The following is an 18,827-nucleotide window of genomic DNA, read 5'->3' on the forward strand; positions in this document are numbered from 1 at the left end:
TAACATACAGATTCAGAATATACATTTAGAAGAGCAAGGAATCCACAAATAGGCACACTGTAAATTAAGCTAATGAAAACTACCCAAACTCCATCAGAGTTAATCCAAATTAATCCATCTAATTCTTCTTCCTGCATCTTAGGTTTAAAGTTAACATAAAAAAACAGTGGGGAGAGGAGTCCAGCTAAGTCTCCATGCATTCTGAGCTGCAAATTGATTGCCAATGCACAACGAATGTTAACGTCCTAAAAAGGCTGTGACCCCATCTGCCAAGTGTGGTGTTGCACTCTGTCATTCCCACTCCACTTGGAAAGACATACTTCAGGCCTACAGTAATTTCTAGCAGGGGTAGCAGGCAAACACAAAGGGCATTACTGAGTGAAAAGAGTCTTTATAGAGTTCTGGTCTTGAACAGAACAGCATGTTTCAATTACTGGAGTCATAACCCCCTACTTTGTCAGTTTGTTTAATGTTGTTTAATGAAAAGAAGGCTTCTTAAATCTAAATGTTCCATGTCTGTATTGTTATTTTAATAGGCAAATATATAAAAACCACAAAGGCAGCATTAGCTACTGGCTGTTTTGAGGGTCCCTGCCTACCCCCCCATCACCTTCCTTTGGCATAAAATTTTTTATGCTGTTGCATTTAACAGAGACATATGTTTCAGTATTGGGAAACCACTGCGATTAAAAGGTATCTGACCCACATTCAACCTTGCAAGTCTCCTGTTTTGCTCATAAAAGGTATATCATATTGATTTCCTGTTTCTCCTTTGGATAAAAGCAACTTGCCACCTGAAAAATCCATGTTTTCCTTTTTTATGGAGATCCTGCAACCAGTTAGTTATTTCACAGTATGTGCCAACATGTCAGCAAATGAGCTGGTGTGTTTTTTGCTTTCATTTTATTTTTGGAGGGAGGAAAAAACCACAACAAAGATAATGATCCACAACATTCAAAACCTCCTAACAGCTGGCACAGCTCCTGCAGAAATTAACTCCTCCAGGACTGGTCACATGCACTGTGGTAAAAACCAAGCTGCTTTTGCAGCACTCTTACAGGCAAGGCCAGGAAGCTTTGAAACGCCAGTAACTAATGCAGGAACACTGGCTAGTTCCAGCAGCTTGCTCAGCTAAGCCTGCTATTGCTGTTTGTGTGAGTGTGCTGCCTGTGCTTCACACAACAGAAATTGTAGCTCTTTCTCATAGAGAAAAAAAGCTCTAGGGTAATTACAGCAGTACCCAGGGAAACCAAGCAGTCTCCTCCTGCCTTGAACTACAATGGAAGTGCGTAGACAGTCCTCCTTTTTTTATTTACCAGGAAATGTTAAGCACTATTGCCTCAGTTTTTCTGTATCAAAATCCTCCCTGCCCTCAGTTCTTGCTCTTTTCCAGATTTGAACCTTTTCATAACCCCATCAGAGCAGTTTGGCAGTGCGTAGAAAAAGGAGAAGTGAAGACTTTCCTTGTCTACTGCAGTATAAGAAGGGAAGATAAATAAGACAACTATTGTGAGATCCTTCCTCTGTGAGTCAGCGGGCCTTGCTGCTCTATTAGTGGCAACCCAAACTTGTTCCTTCAAAACAGCACACTGGAATCTAGATCATCTCTGGAAGGCAAGTGGAACACTAACTGAAGGAAAAAGTCTCAGTTGGTACATGTACAAACCCCACAGTTTTGCTACAAAGTACATGGCCTTCACTGAGCTCTGTTTACAGTATCACAAAGCATCTCAAACAATTGCCTTCCAGATCTGATGAATAATCTGAAACAAACGCAATCATTTATAAACATTTTTTTTCTGTTCATGATAGCAAATGCTGGTGATTTACTACTTACATAAAGAGACAGCTCAATTTAATACCGAGCCCCAAATCCATATGCTTGAATAAAAGTTATTACAATTTAAACTCTTTAAAAAAGTTTTACTATGTGGAATTTCTTCCAATTGTTTTCAATTACTTGCCTCAAAATTATTTTAATATGCATTTATGAAGAGAAGGATTTGAAGAAAGGGAGCAGCTGGGATCTCGGACTACTATATCTCTATCTCCATACTACATGCCTTCCAATAAATCTTGGCCTGGTGGTGCAGGATTAACATTTTCTCTTCTCAGGCCTACTAGGGTCAGGCTTTTTGGAGCACTTTGTATTACTGCAGTCTTAAAAGGTAGTATTGCTATTATCCACCATACCAAGCAATCTATTGGACATAGCTGCCTGGAAAGTATTTACTGAATTACTTACTTGGTAAACTTTCTTTCCAATAAAATCACTTTATGACCAGCCTATTACTAACCCAGTTTAGAGAATGCGGTAAAAAAAGTCTTCTGAAGTTAGGAGAGAGAACTCCATTGACTCCCAAGGAGCTCATGCTCTGGTAGATCTGGCAGAGTAATTCCTTCATGTATCCGACTTTTTTCAAAGCTCACAAATGAAATAGCTGCCAAAGGGGCTTTTTCTCTCCTTCATTGTTTGTGCAACTCTCATTCAATGCAGCTCAAGTTACCCAGCTGAACGTGTAAACATCGGTAATACAGCATATGCAAAACTGCATTTTGGACCAGATTTTCTAGAGATTAAGTTCCACATAAACACCAAAATAAGTAGTCAGGTTTTCAATAAAGCTCTTCTGGCTCCAGTTTTGGAGGCTCTACACATCAGACTGGGCTGTGACTGTTTTGAAAAACTGAGGGTGGATTCTCAGGGGCTTTAATTGGTGCCACTCTGTGGGACAGTTTACACACTGCTGGAGATCTGAAACTCAGGGCCTAACTAGGTATAGGAAAAAAGTCGCTTATGATGTAAAACCCTATCGCTCAAATATCTACTCAAGCCACAACTAAATCCATTTTAAAAACTTTTCAATTTATTGAGCACAAATGCAAATCTCTCTTTATTACTCTATTCTTTATAAAAAAGGAATTATTTTTAAAGAGCAAACAGAGAGTCTTCTTTGGCAACCTTTAGCACAAAATCAGCTACCACTGGTCATCTTATCCAGGACCAGGGTTGTCTCCCCGAGGACAACCGCCCCAAGACAGCAGGTGCAGGTCTCCCTTTCAACTGGTATATGGAAACCACAATCTATTTCCTAAGCTCCCTATCTGTCACAAGTTCTTTCATCCAGCTCAGCCTGACCACCTGACAGTGTGCTGGTTGCTGGAGTACATTATTCACTGCTTATGGGGGAGCTGAGCCTCGAAATCCTACTGATGATCCCAGGGTGGAAGCTGGAGCGAAATTTCAGCAAACCTACACAATCCCAACTCACAAAAGGATGGAAAAAGGTTCTCACCTGAGCTGAGCTCAGACGGTTATCCCACATGGCTGCCACAACCCTCATCCTCAAAAAGAGGAAGGAAAACTAGGAGGAAGTTAATATATGTGCTTAAGTCATTCTCTGTAACACTCATCACAAAGAACTGTCCTGTGATTACATCTACCAAAGACAATCCCTGATGGAAGAAGCATCTAGAAATAACTCTGCTTCCACAGCTCTTAACTACTCCTTACCAGCACAAACAAAGAGTTAAGATGACAATCAGCACAAGACCCAGAATTGCTTGTACAGAGTTTAGACCAGAGTGACAAACCCATGTTTCCAGGGAGATAAGGGCCTGGACTTCAAATTGGCTAGTCGTCACCACGGACAACAAGGAATAAGGGAAGAGCCAGCTCAGGGAGAGGCTGGGAAAGGAGAAGTATCTTTCAAAAGAGAAGGAAAGATAATGGATGCATATATGCATACATACATATATAGATCTAACTATAAATCAGAAGCGTTATGCAAATTAATGCATGTCTGATTTTGCATAAGACCTCTAGCTCTTTCGCCCACTGCCTTCACATAATCAAACTTGTGTTCTGTATCTTGGTAAGATGAGATCCTCTAGAGAGTGGTAGTGTGGAACAGTATCAAAGGGTAGGAAACATTACCACTGATAAAGACGGATGTTTTATTTATTAAATAAATGAATGCTTTTGGTTTCTCATTTAATTTATCTGATTAACTTTTCAAACTAGCTCCACTGGTATTACACCCTGATCTGGCTCAGAACTTGCCGCAGTATTTGGCCTAAAGAAGCTATTCTGATCGAGTGTCCTGTTTGGATGTCACCGAGGGAGAAAGGTCTGCTAAAGGTACCCGAAACCAAAACCACAAGCAGGAAGATATAAAAGTGGAAACACTACACAGAGTCAATGTAAAGAACAGTATTTTGTTCCACTGTCCGCTTCCTGCCATCAGCTCTTCCTTTCTTTTGACATTTTTCTTTCACACCAGCATTTTCATAAGCACTTAAGCCCCTCCGAAAAGAGTCTCACCTTCAAAGTCTCCAAAGCATTTCAGAGCCACAGTACAATCCACTTACTATAGCATTAAGATACTTCTAAGAACTTTGACTCATGATTCAGAGAGCTGATCCCGCTAGTTTTTCTCTAAACTACTCTTTGAAACTTTTGGGGAAATTCTGTAAGATGCCTATTTTACCAGTGCAGAACATCATGATAGAGAGATGAACTGCCGATAGCAATACTGCAGACCTTCCTCAAATGTTAGCAAAAACCCACCACTGACGATATCTTGTATTTGTAAGAGAAATGGTTGGCAACTGCTAACTCAGAAAATATTGTGCTTGATTCTGGGATTCTAAAATCATATTCTGAATATTTCTAGTCAGAAAGTTGGCTGAAAAGCCTCATCAGAAAAATCACATTTCTGCATTTACTATAGTCATAGCTATTCTTATACCAAAAGAACATCTAGCCCAGCATCCTCTCTTTGACACTGCCCTGCAGTGGACACTCAGGAGAAGACTGTGGAAATGGGACAGAACCGTTGCTGGCATGCTCTCCCAGCTTTCAGCAATCACGTACCTATTAACCTTCCTAAATCATTTGCTAGACCATTGTCCTGCTGGATCTTTCCTGTATGAATTTGTCCAATCTTTTCTGAACACGACATGATGGGGCAATTACTTCTGCAATTCAACGATCAGTTACATTTAAAAAGACATACATTTGTTTATTTCAAATATACTGCTTCATAGTCTGAATGAATTCCTAATTCCACTATTGTGAGAAACAGTAAATATATTCCTGGCCTGCCTTTTCTGCATCTTTCTTGACCTTACCATTCCCCCTTAGCTTCATGCTGTCTACCTCATCTATTTTGAGCCCTAAAGCACAGCAATACACCAATATGATAATTACAGAGACAATTCAAATGACTTCAGTATATCATGTTTAAAACAAAAAGTGCTCATTTCCAGACGTTAACCTTAATGACAGCAACATTTGGCACATATTCTTCTACTTCTCTATTCCATCCCCTCCAAGTACCATGATCTGTACTGGAGTGGGTGTCTTGGAAGATCTGATTTCAAGACACCTGTGGAAGCCCAAAGAGTAAATCTGGAATGCAGGAGTGAAGCAAGTGGTATCAGATTAGAAGTTGTAGGTGGGTGTTCCTGCTGGAATGGCCATACAAGTAGCGACGCGCTGTCAAGGTAGGGAGGGTGATACATTGCATCAGCTGACGAGGTCATGGAAACAGAAATCATTGCTAATTGAAATTAATACTAAACCATCATTCTTAGACCAACTTTATATGAGCATGGAGAGAGAATTATTAGAAGAAAGAGAAACTACTACCTATGTACACATCATTTGCGCCTCCAGGAGATCTGAAATCAGACTTCACCCAGAATTTAAAAGCAGGGCCCAAATTTTCTACTATTTGCACATACAGCTAGAATTCTGCTTTTTTGCCCCCTTTTTTCAGAAATTGAAAAATCTGGTGAAGAGAATGTAAGAGTCGGTCTAAAGAGAACGATATTGTCTCAACATTGCTAACAGAGACCTGGAGATGGAATGTGCTCCTCATGGACACCGAGACCCTGAAGGAGAACTGCATGGTATGAGGAGTACTATGCCGCTCCCTGATACCCGGCGCTGGAAGGAACAACTACAATAAGGTCACATAACAACTGTTGTCGTTACGACGAACCATAACATGCGTGATAATCTTGCTCAAGAAGGCAGAGACTGACAACAAGCCATGTGCCAGAGGAGGAGCAACGTGTATTGCTCCGCATAAAAGAGGACTCTTTAGCAACCGAATTTTAGGAGATCTCCCCCACCAAGGATCACGACAATCAGAAGGACCGGCAGGACGCTGCCTGGACCTGGGACCATAGGGACACCTTGGACCTGTGGTGGTAGCTATAATCCTCTTTCCTTTTCTTTTTACTTTATCTTTTCTTCATTTTCTGTCTTTTTACGTATCGCACGCCGCTTTACGGGCAAACATTGTGCTGTTTAATTGAAGCATAACCCCTTGGCGTGGTCGCCTTGATTTTTGCCCTTTGAGATCATAGTAAACGAACCATCACGAGTCCACTGCGTGGACCATGACAGAGAAGGAAAAAGAACACCACATCCTTGAACGCAGTACTTCATTCACTACCACAGTGGAGGAAATGTTCACTACAGCCCTTGCTGAGACAAGATCCATTTGCAAAAAAACGGATCCTACAGCAGTGAATGTTTACTGAGGGACACATTAAAAAAAACCCCACAAAGTGTGGAAAATTACCTTTTCCTGAAAAATAAAGCACATTTTACAGAAGAGAAACATGAAGTACTAATCACAGGGATGTTCTTGCATTATGTATACTGAAATAATTCTAAAAAGATCAATGAATTGGTCTCTAGAACCATGCTTTCCTTATGTACAAGGATACAACACCTAAAATGCTGCCCACTATCTGTCCTGGAGAATCCCACCTCTTAACGGGCTACAATCACCCAACACCTCAACACCCGCTGACTAGGCTTCTTGTTCGCTTGCACAGTTATAGATGTGTGCAACTTGAAAAGGAATGCTTAAATATTTTTTTTTCCGTAGCTATTTTGTGACACACAGTGGAATTCCTTAAATTTCACGCTACACAAACACAGTGTAAATGCAGCTGCAACAGACTTCTTTGCTATGTATAGCATAGGAAATATTCATTTAATGCAAGAGCTTAACTGCTGCATGTGATGGGTGCCCATTTGCTGAGCTGAAGTAAACAGCCCCATGGATATTGCGCAAATGTTGCATCAAGTTCAAGTCCCCTGATGTCACTTGTTTATTCCTTTCTTAAACAACTGGGCACCATTGTCTGTTCTCTTAAGACATCAAACTTCTTTTCGCAGCTTTTAACATTTCCAAAATAAACATCCAAGCCCCTTAATGTGACATCTTAGTTGTAGCTTCTATCCTCTCACTTGACTCCTTGACAATAGTCCCTAAACACAGCAATGCTTCCAAACAACTGTTTTTTAATAAGTTGTCCATTCTTCTGATGCAGGTCTTTAAAACAATTTTGTATGAATTTGACTCTGCTTCTTTTCATCTACAGTGCCACTGTCCAGGAAATGCCAACAGCCTCCAGCTTGGCATGAGACTCTTACTGTGAGGCTCGGACAGCCCCAGCCACCTTAGCAATAAGCTTGCCATTCCCACTGATGTATGTATGCAGGGCACTCCAAGCTGCAATGCTGGATGAACAATCCTCCATAAACTAGAAGGAGGGAAATTAATTACAGAGGCAAAAAAGCAGCAGTCCTGATCAACTGACGCAAAAATCTGGGACAAGTTGAGTAAACTACCCAGTCTATCATCATAATATCCTTTACTTTGTCTTGTCCCTGGGCTTTCTCTGGAGCATCACTAACTGCATTCTCTGTATTCTTCTATCTGCACTGTATTCTCTATCCTTCTTCCAGGATAACTACTGCTTATAGCTGTCTCCTTTTACATCTACTTATAGATTGTGCCAGAACCAGAAAAATCTGGTTTGGTTAACTCAAAACAGCTTTTGTCATTATGATTTTTTTTCTCCCCGCCCCCCCCCCCCAAAAAAAAAAAAAAAAGAATTTGCTGTGGGTCAAACACACCATGCAACTTGACATGAAAAATGAAACAACCTTTTAATCTCAAGCTGACAACATTTCCCAGGACTATACAACATGAACCATTTTGTTCCTGAGCTTTGCTAATAAAAGCCGAGAAAATGGCTAGATTAATTATTTTCTTTGTTATCTATCAGTAACACAGTTAGGAGACTCTCTAGATTCAGATGAGGGATTTTAACATGAGCACTGCAGCATCCAGTAGTCTATGAAGATTCTCACCCTCTGTATCAATAACATTTGAAGTTCATGAAAAGTGGAAGAAACAGGAGAGTCTGAAGAACAACCACACCACATCAAAAAAAAAGAACGATACCAGGAGGTGAAAAACACTGGCTCAGTCAGGCACATTGGCTTAGTCAGGCACGTACCTACTCATTAAAATTTTGGGGAACAAGGAAATGCTGAAAAAGTTTTGGAAGTGCTGAAATTGCTCCTGTAGATGGTATCAAAACAATTAAATTTTCCTGAAAGTATCTCCATTGGTGAACAGTGTTTGATAAACGCAGCCTCAGTTTCTGAATAGTTCCAGAGTTCCAGTAGGTACATCTTCAGTGAATGAATGCTTCATTTGGCTCAAAATGTTTCTGCAAATGGGTATTTATGCCACCTGGGAAACTAGTTCAGCATTTCTACTCTCCTAAAATTCAGTATTGAGAACACATTTTCTCTGATTTCTCTTGATAGAAATATCTGAAAGATATTCAAGATCTTACAGTAAACATTTCTTTTTTACATGGAATGGTAATACTAGCTTACCACTCAAGCTAGTTGTGCTGTGTTACACAGTACAAGCTGGACTGGTTAGTTGGTTTGACAATATGGTTTTAAGAAAACAGCCTTAGAAAGGGTTGAACAGTGGTGCACCAGCCAAGCAGCAGCTGCCCATTAGAACATGTAAGCTGCAGGAAGATGAGTTAGTGCTATGCAACTCAACAAATGAACATCACCAGCCACATGCATCTCTTATAAAGAGAGATCAGCGTTGCCTTGATCAGTAAGAGTGCCAGAAATTATCAATGAAAAGCAACAGTGGTCAAAAACCTGACTTCAGGAATGTCATAACAATGTAAAGAAGGGAAGAATTTAATAAGTTTGGAGCTGGCATGGTACCCTAAAGCCAACACAAAGAACACAAATCAAAACAAACAAGTGCCTTATCCCCACCTTCCCCATAAAATTCTCCAGAGCTGAACTTTTCACCATCACCTGGGAACACATAAATGGATTTCTACAATGGCAATATAAGAGTGTGCATTTTTTCTTAAAACAAAGTAGATAAGAGTCATGGTCTTCTGTTATCAGTGCCCAATATATGAAGCTAATGCATCTACCCACTTTGCATTAGCATCAGATAGGTTAAATACCTATACAAGACAGATAAACCTTGTGTTTCATGCACAAGTTAATATGTAAATAACAGGAATCAGTCAGAGCTTTCTATGGGCAACTAATTCCACTAAGAGCCTTTTTACCTTTTACTCTAAGATATCTGATGTTGGTTGTACAGAATCTTAAGTCAGAGGGAAAACTGTTTACATGTTAAGGCAAATGGACTGACCATTCACTAACAAATTCTGCAACTTGAAGTCCCTGAAGCCCCACTCAGAAACATAGCTTGTGTGAAATTACGAAGTGGACACTTGTTGGAATCTCTTTATTTGAAGCTCAGCTTCCTGGAATTCTTTTTTGAGTTCCGATTTCAAATTCACACACTCAAAGCAAAATATTCAGTGCATACACAGGATATTTGTATCATTTCAGAGCACAAGAATGAGTTTTCACATTCTTTCAATGTGCAGTCATTAACAGGCTAAGCCTGTGGTCCCTTCAGAGCCTAATCGATACTCAATTTATAGTTACAAGGAGTTCTTCCAGTTATTTTTGAAGTGCGTAAAATCAATTCTCTTAGACGTCTGTAAGTTATTCATACTGGGAGTTTAGGTTTTGTTAAAGAACTGAATAACACTCGGTGGCATACAGACAGTCTCAGGCCTGTTAAAGAAAGCACTGCAGGTGCAGAGGCAGCAGATATTGTCACACATAGCTGCTGTGCACATAGAAGTTTTGGTGCACTGGGACTGGGGTGCTTAGCATCTTATAAAATCAAGCTCTAAACGATTCTTAAGTCACACGACAGAAGTCTGGCTCCCTGTCCTGTAAGTGCAGCTCCACACCTGTCACTATAAATCACTAGTGGGATACGGAACGCACTTTTTGCTGTCATATTAGTAATTTTTATTGTGTTTCTGACTGATTTCTGAAGCAGTTCCTTAGTTATGGCTTGAAAATAAACAACAGAAATAATTAAATAAATTTTCTCAACTTTTTCAGAGGCAATCATTCAAGCTCCCCGGATAAGTCTAAATATACCAATGTATATACTCATGATATTGAATTGCAAAAACTATTTTTCTGAAGGCAATACTGAAATATTGCTACTCTTTATTTACTATTATGTATCTAAAAAATATGGCTCTGGTACTTTAATCGAACAATATAAGTTATCAATAGTGGAAAACTTTTCAGCCTGTATTGGTCATGATAGAAATACAGTAGGAATACTTTAGGGATTTTTTTTTATATTATTCAGATACACAAAAATAGATCACTTAGTTTCAAGTTGTTTGTATACTTAAATATGCACTTTGTTGGAAAAAACTCTGTAGGAGTAAAAAAACCCATGTAGAATAATGTAGTTCTTTCCCATTCAAGCTTATTTTGTCAAAAAATTATTACAAAATATTTCACCTATGGGTTTTCTCTGGCTAGTATGTTGTCTGATACAATAGCTAACACAAGGAAGAAAAAAAAAAAAACAAAACCCCAGCGTGAAAAAACTGTATGGTGTACCCTACAATTCAAAATTAACAAAAAACCCACAACAAAAAAACCTCCAACCTTTTTCCCCCATGAAGAACTATACAATTTTACATTCATAATTTTCAAAGTAGAGCCAGTTTTCAAGGTCTTGGAACAGAAATCTTGTCCTCTCTGCACATTTCTTCTTATGACAGGAAAAAACGCCATGACAGTATGCTCACTAACATACAACCTAGAGTTCACAACGCTGAAGGCTCCCGGAACTCTGGATGCCTGACTTGCTGAGGAGTGTCTGCAACACTGCCATCTAAATAAATTCAGCAAATATATCTTTCCTTTCTTTTAAACTCTTCAATTCTATTCCATTCTGCTTTAACTAAGGTATAACCACTCTGCTGAAGAGGCTGTACTACAGCCCAATACTCATTCCTGTAGGAACTTCCTCCTCAACTAAAATTTTCTTTTGTGAAGATGGAGTGGAAGAGCTTTGCCCTGACTTTCATTTCCACTCCTGTCCTACAGCACAATACCATAGGTCCACTCCAGTCTTACTTATTTAACAAAGTATACCTCTATTGTTTCCAAACATTTCTTTCCATATCCACTAAAGCCCCTTAATCAAAAATTTTGCTTTAATCCTAAACCTTGCAAATTCTCTGAACAGTCATTCTCATAAAGTATGTCTAGTGACTTTTTAATTAATTAGCAATTATTAAGATTATTATTTAGATATTCGCTACAGTCAGCACAAAGTCATATCAAAATATGTTACCATCAACTAGTCCATGTTCTTTCCTGCCCCTCTTTTATGCAAAACTACATCTTGTGCTCTGATACAATACAGTAAGGAATGTGTACACAGGGAATATTTTGAGATACTTAGGAAGGATCTGGATTGAACTCTGCAGAAGGTAACAGAAGCAGTAAAAATAATCCTCTATCTAGATCTTGTAGTTTGATTCTTTAAGTTTGCACATTTACACTGAAGTCAAAAGGATAACATCAAGATGCAAAAATTCACAGAAAGTATTAGACAGCAAAAGCAGGCCACTACAGAAAGCAAAGGCCCTGGAATCTACTTAACAAGGAAATTCACTACCAACCTTTCATCTGGTACTCATCCATACTGGAAAGGAGGTTTTTTTTTTCATTTTCTAATACTGTAAGCAACTATGCAGCAACTATTCTTTTTGATGGCTATTTCCTGACTGTATAAATCATACTGTGTAACATAAACCAACACTGCCAAGAACTGATTGATTCTAAGCATAGTATAATGATAGCGACTATATTTGAAATCAGAGACCAGATGACTTCATTGGCTCTCCACTTTGATGTCTTTTTGTAATCCATATGAATTCAGTGTTTTAGCTGGATCTATGTAATTTCTAGGATTGAAAAAGACACCATTCCATGAGGGAAGGCTCGAATGTCATACACATATGACTGGTAAACACACCCGTTACAGGCTGAAATCTTGTACCCTCAGGTGAATACATTTTCTCCCTTGCTTTAAATAAGCGCTAAATACAAAACTTTGGTTATATTTTATAGTTTTTGTCTTAAGGTATACATCAATATAGGCCACACTGGGTTAGAAATTTGCTATTAGGAGAAACAAGATTAGTTAACAAAAGACATGAAACTAATATAAACAAGAAAAAGCAGTAAGCATGCAGAATAAATAATGGAGAATAAAACTGACTTTGCTGAACTAAGACACAGCTGTCTACAGTCATATCAGACCAAATAAGAGCACCCATATAGGATTTAACTGATTTAACTTATTAACTTCACACTCTAAACTGATTATTCTTTACTTTCCTGATTGTTCCATGTAGAGAAATCTTTACCATGATTGATTATCTCCTCCAAGGAGTAAGTATTTAAAAGAACGAGGAGGAAAAAAAAAAAAAAAAAAAAAAAAAGGACAGACCCGGACAACAAGAAGACTTGCAGAAACAAGAGACTGAGATTGATGCTGCTGTCACATAGCTCTCAGTTTCTTAATTCATTATGACAGTCTGAGAATCTAACTTCATAGTTGGCAGCAACCAAGATTTATTCTAGACTTTTGATTATTTCCCCATAAAACCTTGGGCCTATGATGATTTATACTGTCACTTGGTTTGGTACTTCTCATATCACATTGGCTTAAGGAAGCAAACATGTCAAATTAACATGTAAAGAAAGTTATACCTCATTTGAGCTCAGAAGATTAAGGTAGGGTGACCAAACATTAGAGTGTTTTTGAAGGGGGAAACTTTCAGATACAGAAATAGAAAAAGCAGCGTGTTCAGATCCTAGCTTCAGAGAGGGCTGGATATTCGAGGCCTTCCCATCAATCACAATGAGAATTCCATACTTTTGTTGGAGTTCCAGAGTGAACACGGACATATTTTCAAGATCAGTCTCCAATGTTGGGCTCCAAACGAGCAATAGGAACAATCTTACTTTCAAAGGTGTTGATTAACTGAAGTCCATGGGACTACATCCATAAAAAAACACCAGGAAGTTCATCCCAGCTACAGTAAATACATACTTTAGGATGAGGGCAGTCACACACACAAAGTACTTATTTCTCTCTAGTGACTCCAAGGTGAATACAGATAGATGGCTTATATGCAGACTTTTACAGTCCATCAGCTGAAGCACAGAATACGACGTTTAAAGTAAGTGATTCTTAATGTGAGGGCTTCATAAGCTTTATAGACATGCAGGGCTTGACTTCTTGGTTATTTAATGCTTTTCAAATTTGTATGCAAACACCATGATAACTATTCTCATCTGTCCGTCATGGAACCTGCCATGAAGAGAAGAGGCTGCAATGGCTCACAGTCTGGAAATATCTACAGCTACTGGATGCCATAAAACTAAATCTAAGGTTTTGAAGAGGAAGCAGAACTAACGTATTATAATCCTGTCTCAAAAGAGACATTTAACTTATTTCTACAATTGTCTGCTACCACTTGCACCATGAACATTCTCACAAGATGTAGACAATCAAGTAACAAAAGTAAACACATAGATACATAAGCTGTATGTAAACATCTAATACAGAATTGTCTATAGAACATTTACTTATCACTCTAACAATTCATATTCGCTCAGTACCTAGTCACTGCTTAGTAGAACGTATTGCAGAATGGTAGCATGTGTTATAAAAATTAATGTATGCCACCGTACCACAAAGACTTGATACTTTAAATTACTGTGATGAATCCCAGCTGTTATCATTAATCTAAACGTACAGACCAAGCAAGACTGATAAAAGAACTGAAAACAGTAATACAGTAAAAACTAGTTTACTGCAGAAACATTTCAGAAAGTAACTTTCTTTTTTATTTAGGCTTGCATCTGAAAACCAAACTTCAAAAAATGCACTCAAGTTTTTCATTCTGAAAGAATGCATTCACCACTGCAATTCAGTTAGTTGTGCAATTTGCAGCATGGATTTTTATGTATGCACCCACTGCAGCTTGTCTGGGGGAAGTTCAGCAGCTTAATACCTCTAGGCCCCAATTGCAGGGGTCCTCTAATCCCAAGGTTCTTACTGTTCTCCAAGGACCAATCACTGCTAGTTATCATTTGCAGAAATACAGAACACAAAGATTTAAAACACACAGAGACATCTATTGTTAAAACTTGCATTTCAACACTTTTCATCCTGTCTATAAGTATATATTATATATATTGTGCCGGGGCCCCTCACATTTAGAACAGATCCCTGCTACTCAACCACTGAGCCCTGATTTGGGAATCTGACCTCCTTCTCTTAAGACCTAAAACAACTGCCAAGTCCTGAAGTTCTGCTCAAGCACAACTCACACTGGAATCCTGGAAATGAGTAAGAGCTTCAAGATTTAGATTAATAACTTTCTCTACAAAAATACCGTAATTTTACTTATGTTTTAATGAAAATGAAGAGTTATGAAAAGAAGGCTATTGGGTGTATTCAACCCCCCTCCATCTGCCAAGGAGCTTAAGATTAGCAACCATGAAAATCTGGAAAAGTTTATGACTGATAATATTATTAGAGGCCCCACTGATGTGCTAGAGGAGGACAATACTTAACTGTCAGCTCACCTAATAGTCTCCTGGAATTAGGAAAGAAGGGCTCGGAAAACTGGAAGACAGCCAAGAAAATTAACCATTTCTCAGCTTCTCTTTAAAGTATTTGTTTTTATGAAACTAAAAACAACTTTACAAAAGCTCTTTAGTTTTATATTAAAATGTTCACATAAAAAATAAAATCTATTTGAGCTGTTGGGAAACATAAAGAAAAATAAACATCAGTAATAGAAGCATTTGTCTGGAGTTCAAGCAAGGAACACATTGTGCACAGCTGCCTGGAGAAGAAGAGAAATAAAGCTAAATTAAAAGGAAGACATTGGTCTCTAATCATACCAGTGATTATGCAATCCTAAATGAGTTATGTACCCCTTCTTGACATATTACAGCTGGGAGCTTTAGAAATGATCTCTCATACCCTTGCAACTCTCCTCCCACTTCATGTTGATAGGCAGATTAGGCCATAACCCCCATCCCAGTGTATACATTCAGACAAACAAGAGCCGGAATAGGTAGATTTGGGATTCTGGTTTGGGCTTGTTTTGAAAGAAAAACAAAGTACTGGAACATTCACTGAAAGAGGATGAATGATATGATGTGATATACATACATACATACATACATACTAATGTTCTTTTTGGCATCTGCATCAGACTGTAGGCTACTACTACCCAGTCAGGAATTAAGCCTACATGCCAGGGCTAAAACCTCTCCTCTCTTAAAATAAGCCAACAGATTTTAAACGGGTGCTGCAAGACAGGAATGCTGGTTTAGGCCCTAACCTCAGACCTTAGAAGAAAATAAATTGTGTGATTTCAAATATTTTTTACACTGATTTGGGATCCCAAGGCCCATTCTATAACAGGCAGATGTTACTTTGCCCCAGAAGTTTCTCCTTTAGCTGCAGGCTCCCAAATGCCTTGCTGCAACGGTTGCTCTCCTCTACCTACCAGAGCTGGCAGGCTACTACCACCGCTCAGGGAGCAGGTTCAGTTGCTCCAGGGAAAGTGCCACCTCTCCTTTCCTACAGGGGCTTCCAGGTGACTTGGTCGCTTTGTCAAGAAATGCAAAATAGCATCTAAGAACAGACAAATAAAACAGTAATGTCCATTTTCAGGCTGGAAAATCAGGCCTTCTGCCCATAACCAGGACTTTGCTACTCAATTTTTTGCTACTGAATTCAGAGCTGACACTGTGCTTGTGTTTGTCTACCATACTGAACATTCAGGTCTTGAAGAAACCGCCATCAAATCTATAATGCACATGAGTAATTGCATTTCTGACATGATTTATAATCAGAAGTTCATTCTGCTTCCCAGGACTCTTCTCAATCAGAAACAGGTTTAACTGCTGAAGAACCGTAAAGTATACTGGATCATCAAAACCTAATTTTATAGTTATTTTCAGGATGTTTGACACAGAGGAGAATTTACTGAGATATATTATAATGTCCACATTTAATTGTTATTTTTCTGTAAAAGAAACCAAAGTTACACAGAATATGCAAAATAAGAGAGTGTAAACAGGGATTCAGAAGGGTAAGTATTCTACTTTTGGCTAGCGGCAGACATCCAGACATCCTGTGTAAAGGCTAAGAAGTAACTTAATCAGTTTTCCCTAGTTCTTCATCTAGAAAACAATAAAAAATATCCTTTGTTTCCTTACAGGATTTTCTGAGGACGAATCTATTAGTATTTACAAGGTGTTAATGTATGTTCCTGTACTACAGCAGTTAATACCACAGAAAAACCTATAAATAAAAGGAATAGGTCTCTGAATACATTATAGTAAATTTTTTATTCATGCTACTTTGTATCTTTTTTGGTGGTTTCTAAGAAGAGTTTACAAAGTTCTTGAGCACACTAACTAATCAGAGAAATTTGGAAGAGCAGAGAACTTCACGAAACCCATGTTAACCTTTAGAAGAAAAAGAGTTAAGATGGGTGCAACCTGGCAGCAAAGTGTTTTTGCAAAAAAACAATGCTTACTCCCTACAAAAAAGGGACGATCATAAATTTGAGCTAAGGAGAAAATAAAAAAACCAAACACACGAAACAGAGAGAGATGAGTAGCACTTCATAGCTATTCATATTTATATCTGAATAAATAAGCAAAAGAAAATCATCACTCCATGCAATTCCATTCTTTAACATGAAATACTTTTTTACACCCAGATTTGGTTTGAGCAACAGAACACAATGAGATGTGTTGATTTTTTTAGGAAGAATTCCCTAACGAATGTATACAAAAGTGTGCCTCCAGGAAAAAAGGATAGAAAAGCAGAATCTGGAGCAGGTATTACATGGTTTTCTCAAGTAAGAACCAATGGCAGTCAGCTTGTGTTGCTACATACTTCTCTTGCACACTCTTCACTCCCCATTATTTCACATTCTGATCAGATAGGTGAATTCCAGAAGGCTCGGAACAGCTGGAGTATCAGCTGATAAGTAAGCCCTTTGGCAAGATTTTGCAAAGAAAAAAAAAGGAAAAAAAAACCAACCCCCCCAAAAAAAGCTCTGCTCTCTGATCTAAATAGTTACCACACTTTCTTCCACTTTCTATTTGCAGATGCTGAATAAATTTGTAAGACACAGTTAGGAATACCAGCAAGATCTGTTTTCAGCAAGATTTCTAGCCAGCTTTGCCTGGATAAATCCCAAAGTTTAGTAATCCATGGTAAGTTTTAGAAAGCTCTTCCTTGATGATGCTTCAGACCAACACAGCACATAATACTCTCCCAGGAAGCTTACATTTTTATATAGTAGGAGAGAGATTAAAGTAAGATAATGGTAGTTCACATGAGAGTCCTTCAGGAGAAAGGAAAAATAACTCAACACTCTTTCTGAATTTCCCAGTTTGAGTAACCAAATACTATTGCACTAACCTCATTCACTATACATAAACATACAGCAAAACCATACAAAAACAAAACAGCAAAAGTCTAATTCTTCAAAGCAGCCTTTTTTGGATTTGATGACTACTGCACCTTTTTCATCTTCTCTTCTCTAGAAAAAAACTGTACCCTTTCTTTCATTCTTTTTAGCATTAGCCACATCAGAATTCGTGATCCTCATGGGTCCCTTCCCGCTCGAGATACTCAATGATTCTGTGTTTCCTAGATCATTCATTATTCTCACAGCTCTTTTGGCTTTATCCAAGTGCAATGCCCAAACTGAACAGTCCTCCACCAGCTGCAGCCTTACTGCTGCTGAAAGAATGCAGGGTTTCTTTCCATGTGACAATTCCTATCCCAACAGCTTGAAACTAAAAAAATCCCAGGAAATTCTCTCTTACTCTCTGTTCTGGAATCACCATAGTGGCAGCTATGCCAAGCTTCCCTGAAATTTTCACTGAAAAGGAAGACAAATTCTCAACCCTTCTCTATGGCATCCCCATCCATCACGTATCTCATTCTGTACAACATCCAAGCTTACAACACCAGACTCAACCTACCTCCTCCGCTATCTGTCTTACTGAAAGCCTGCAAGAGGACACAAAAAGAGTAAAAGTATATCCAGCTGCCGCAGGCCTCAAATCAATAATGCACTTACACATATGCAGAAGTCCAGTCTTCTTTCTTAATATTAAATCAAGAAAGTATAAAAACCTAGGCAAATTAGGAACTCCTTTAAGTGTCATGCTGAATCAGAGCAGGGAGTATATTTTGAATAACCAGTTTTAAAGGCATAAGTCTTATCCATTGATACTCTATAGTACAGATTCTACCAGATACCTGAGAACAGACTCTGATTTACTGCAAATGAGATGGGTAAAATGTTTGGCACTGATGATCTGTTATGCCATAATCTCTCCTAAAGGCAAGAGAGAATGAAAATGGATAGCATGCCTCAACACGCAAAAGATGCAAAGAAGGAAAAGCCAATTTATCAGTAAGATCATGGAGAAAAAATGATCAAACATGAAAGAACATCTAGACCACTGAGCTAATTGCTTATTAAAAAAATCTCAAAAC

The 18,827-nt window shown here is 38.5% G+C and overlaps 1 protein-coding gene across 4 annotated transcripts in view; it reads right to left on the reverse strand.

The window, feature by feature from the left end:
• The window catches only part of SCUBE1 (signal peptide, CUB domain and EGF like domain containing 1), a 218,111-nt gene that overhangs the window by 161,265 nt on the left and 38,019 nt on the right, over positions 1–18,827 (reverse strand). The gene's annotated exons all lie outside the window — the stretch shown is intronic.

The sequence above is a fragment of the Falco biarmicus genome, chromosome 5 (assembly GCF_023638135.1).
Source record: "Falco biarmicus isolate bFalBia1 chromosome 5, bFalBia1.pri, whole genome shotgun sequence".
NCBI classification, from domain to species: Eukaryota; Metazoa; Chordata; class Aves; order Falconiformes; family Falconidae; genus Falco; species Falco biarmicus.